Raw genomic sequence first — 5,229 nt, 5'->3', positions numbered from 1 at the left:
CTGCCGCTGCTTTCCATGGCCCTCCCCCCCTGCTGCTCCCCCCTCTGCCAACACTTCCATCCCACCCCTTTTCCCCTTCCCACCACTTCCTGCTTTGGCTCCAGCCTGGCTTGGCAAGCACCACATGGTTCCTGGCTGCTGGGTGGATCACAGTGGTTTTCCCTTTCCTGCCCTCCGATCTTATCTGACTTTTCACTTGGACAGAGGGAGGTTGGGGAACAGCCAAAGGGTCACCAGACCAGAAGCTGCAGATGCTTCCGGTTGGGGGCTGGGGGTGGGAGAAGGGCATGGGGGGCTGGTGGTGGGGTGGAGCTGAGCAGGCCTTGCTGCTCAGCTGCTGGGTCCTGCTGCTGGCTCCCCCTGGGTCCTGCTGCTGCTGGCACTGGTCATCTTTGACAGGCAGCCAGGGGCAGATAAAAATTACTTTTCTAAATTTTTTAGGGGCCCTGCAGTCCAGATAGAATGGTCTGGCAGGCAGGATGCAACCTGCAGGCTGTATATTGCCTGCCCCTGTATTAAGACAAAGTGAAAGCCCAGTTAATTAAGTCTTGTGTGGGAATTCTGTAGGGCCTGGGTACATATTGTCAAGTACTTGACAGTCCATGTATGACAGCTATTACAACATATCCATATGGATGCCACCATTCATCAATACCTCCTGCAGCTTTCCCCAATGGCCTTAGCGTTAAGATGCAATCACCAACCAAGTGAAAATTTATCAAAGAATATTACATGGTAGCACTTTACTACCACATAGAGATGTTGGGAAGCTAAAATCTATTTACAATTAGGAGGTAAACAGATACTGCATTAACAAGGATAGATACAACTCTCTTTTAACAAAATTAATAATAACTGTTAATTAATTTTAGCAGCCATCCAATTCTATCCAAGCTTGAGTTTTAAGGAAGGAAAAGCCATCCAAATGCTGGCTCCCTGAGACCTGATTCCACTTCCTAAGCAAGTCACAGTTGTCTGCACACATTTGTGGAAGCCTTTGTCTTCCATTTCTTTTTCTTCTCTGGCCATGTCACATCCCACCTCACAGTGGTGATGTGACAGCAAAATCCATTAATGATCGAACTGTCCATGTCACATAGCATTGAGATTCATAATCATTATCTAGATAGAATACAAGTACCTTCAACTCCAATAGTGCAAGAATTAATCCCTAAATATGTAATTTCTGTCTGTCTCATTGAGTTTATTTTGTTGGGATATTCAACACATTGCAGAAATATCTATAAAAATACTAAATTGTAACCTACCAGGAAAATATTTCTCAATCATTTTTGCATGTTTAAATTTACCTTATTCACCAGAATAACTGAAGTATTGTAGTTTAAATTTTTTTCCATTATTACCAACATTCAGGATGCACTGCTGAAAGAAAAAACTGAACTGATTGCTAGACACAATTTTATTTGTCCTACGGACAGACTGAATTTTCCTGAACAGTTTTTTGTTTGTTGTTGTTTTGAAAATTGTGTAGGTAAAATAGCTCAGTGAAGCTGATGCTCAATCACCACACTGAAGAAGCAACATAATCTAGGTAGCTTGATGGGATAGGAATAATGCTTACACAGTTACAACAGTTTGATTTGAATTTAGCCAAGATTTATAAACTAAGATAAGATTCATAGACTAAAAAATTCAACATACGTATCCATTTGCAAATCTCATACACTGTAGAACTTCACTAATTTGTACTTTGCCTTCTATAGTAATTCATAAAAAATATGGAGGTTTATTGTTATAGCAAACATTTTACAGTAGCAGGTTTGTTGAGGTTTTATATGAAGCTGCCTCTTAAAAATACATAGTGGAAATTCAGAGGTGGACAAGAAAAATGAGTCATGGAAACATCTTCATATGAAGAAAGACTGAAAAGGCTGGGACAGTTTAGCTCAGAATGGAAATAAAGAAGTAGACAATAGAGGTATATAACATTTGAAAGTACAGTGAAAATAAAGTAATCCTATTAACTTCATAATATAAAACAGGGGGATATTTAGGGAAGGATTCAAAAAAGAAAGCTTTGATATTAAGATGGATTTTGAGACTATCAAAGGTCATATTAGATAGATTTAAAACATGCATACTTCAGGGCACAAACCAAGCACTCTCTGAATGTGGTTAAGAAGAAACTTCCTCCAGGACAAGTTACCTTATAATAGTTTATTTTGGTTCCTTACATCTTTTTGTTCAGAGCATAGGAATAACTACTGTCAAAGTAAAGATATTGAACAGGATAGACATTGTCTGATCTGTCCTTATAACAAGCTATTCTTTATATAACCATAAGATGAACATTACTTCTCTTTATTTTAGTTTATAATGTTGGCATTGTTATGATGAATACTGTATTATTAATATTAACATAACAATTATGAATATAACAACAACAACAGTATTAATCATAACAAGTTTTAAGTGTTCCATGTTTATTAAGCTCTGTTTCCCTTGAAGTCAGTGGTAAAACTCCTTTAGAGCAATAATAGGCCAGTATGGATCCCTTCTGGAAAAAATTATATCTTTTGAATAACACTGTAATACAGTTGTAGTAGTCATGATCATTCAAAAATATGTAAAGAAGCAGGGTTGTTTTGGTAATAACTTTTACTGGACCAATTGTATTGTTGGGAAAGATGTTAGATGAGCTTTTTGAATCCAAGGAGGACATTTTGTGCTCAAACGCTTGTCTATCATCTCTCCCAACTATGTATCTTGTCTAACAAAAGCCATCCTTCTTGAACAACATTATAGACATTTTACTTTTTCAAGAAAATGAAGTTATTATTCTCCATTCATCTGTAACCAATTTAAAACTACATTTTGAAAATAAAGGCAAATTAAAATTAGACTAAAAGTCTTATGAGCCATACTATACATATTATGTACAACACCTAAAAGCACACCTATAATAAGAGGTGTATTACAAAGGAGAGACTGCACAGTTAAAGCAACAAGAGCGAGTGAGAATTCCATAGGATCATAGTCTTAATTTAGGAACATTAATAGTATGATGAAAATTAAAGTAACATACAATCTACCTATTCGTTTGTCATCCTACTTATTCCCAAAAGCAGTAAAGGCAAGGCCTTTTTCATACTAGTGGACTTCAGTTCTATGCTCCCTGCCTCTGTGGCATACATTCTTCTTCCATAGTAAGCAAATTTTGCCATTTGTAGAAGCCAGTCGGGTCAAGGTCTTCTGACCTTTTCATTTTTTACTGTTATTTTTCTACAGTACTATACACAAAGTGTACTTGGCATAAATGATTGCATTCCAAAAGTCTTCATTTTTTTCTTTTAAATACACAAAGTCTTTTAAAAGTCTGCTTGTTTTTTTTTCCAGTGTCAGAGATGATTAGTAGGGAGATTCTTATTAACTATAAAATCTGTTTTAAACTGTATATGACTCAAGTCATCTTTGGGATAAATCCATCAATGCCAGGACTTAAAAATGGATAACCTGGGAACAACATTGAATACTGCCATTATAGTTCAAATGTATAATTATTTTTGCTAAAAGACAGACAGTGGACCATATTTTCCTTTTTAATAAACAGATATGCACAATGATTTTTCTTTGTGAAGATCCCTACCATGTAGACTTGCTACACATAATGGTTTATTCAAAAGGTAGGGTAGGATGCCACTTGAAGACTAACCTGCTCATTGTGTTAATAATAAACAGTGAAACCAACCAATCCCAACCTTTCTCTACTCCCCAGTCCTTGCCAAAACTTTATGGAGAATAGGAACCTCTGAAATGACACCCACATCTCTATCTGCAGGTAAGGCCAGGCCAATGCTGCAGCTCTTCTGTAACTGCTACTCCAGTGTCTGTGCTGGAAAATGAGCTGAGGTTCACTTCACTAATCTAAGTCAGCCAGAATGCTTACTGAGGCCCCAGCTTGCTGCAATGTACTTCCTTTGCATTTCTACAGCAGAGCTGTGCTTCCGCTCATTTGAACCAGAACCATTAAGGCTGGAACATAAACCACAGAATCATCACATGATCTTGTGCCAGCCTTACTCTCATTGCGTCTAACCCACTGTTTGTCAGCAGCACTTGTTTTTTTAAGTGTAAAACACTTTTCTAGACTGATGTGCTAGACCAAACCACTCCTTGTTAAAGTTGGCCATGAAACTGAAAAAGGGTTAAGGTGGTTCCCTTGTTTCCAACCCCGCCTCTGGAATCCAGAGGCTGGACACTGCAAAAATCACTGTTGCCATATATCCCTGGCTGGGGCTCAGAATTCTTTTGAAGAGCAAATTGATATACATTTGGTATTCTGCAAAACATCAAGAGATCTGTATTTTCACTAGCTTGTTTGGGGATTAAAAAAATTCAGGGCCTTCATCCTCTTTCAGGTTACGGTTAGATCGAACAATATACTACAGTATAAACATTGCTCAAGGAGAAGATATAAACATGCCTAGTAGTTTGTATTTAGTCAAAGTTTTTTTTGCTTCATATTTCTTCTCAGTAAAGGGAAAATGTATTTAATTGGTAAAACAATGCGTATGATCTTCAAATCCTTTACAAAAAACCCTCCACAGGAAGCACATACACCTTTATTCTTGAGGTTTATTCACATGTGAAAGGAGAAAAAAATGGGAGCCCCTTGTAAAAAGCCTGGCATTGCATCATATACTACAAACCCCACAAGAACTTGATGTCTGAATAGACTCAGTGAAATGCAGTTATCCATGTAAATATAAATAAGCATTTACAGGGGAAGGGCCTTTAAACTCCTTGTAACAGGGCTTATGGCCTGAGTCCGACTGATTGATACCAGTGAAAATCTGGGATAGCTCTGCCATTTCAGACTAGAATCAGACTCTGTGTTTAATATATCTGCAGAGTATTAATTTCACTATATAAAAAACCAGTATGGCTTAAGCAAGCACTTGCTAGATACAAAGAACAGCGTGGGGTAGGCAAGTATATTATAAATTGGCAGTACATTGACTTCAAAACAGTTCTGGATATGTATAAATTAATAACCCACTCTATTCCCTGGCAGAAGAATTGTATTTAAAGAAAAAACCTATCTTAGCCACCCAACATCAGAGTCAACTTGAGGTCAAGCTCAGACTGTTAACTCCTATGATGTAAATTAAAGTGGCAGACAGTGTGAGCAGATTATACATGGCAGAGACAATCAGATGTCTCTTCTTCCTGAGGGATTTCTTGAATCTTTTAGGGGTATGATAACAT

The sequence above is a fragment of the Gavialis gangeticus genome, unplaced genomic scaffold (assembly GCF_001723915.1).
Source record: "Gavialis gangeticus isolate Ggan-Ray unplaced genomic scaffold, GavGan_comp1, whole genome shotgun sequence".
NCBI classification, from domain to species: Eukaryota; Metazoa; Chordata; order Crocodylia; family Gavialidae; genus Gavialis; species Gavialis gangeticus.
This window is presented reverse-complemented; position numbering follows the sequence as displayed.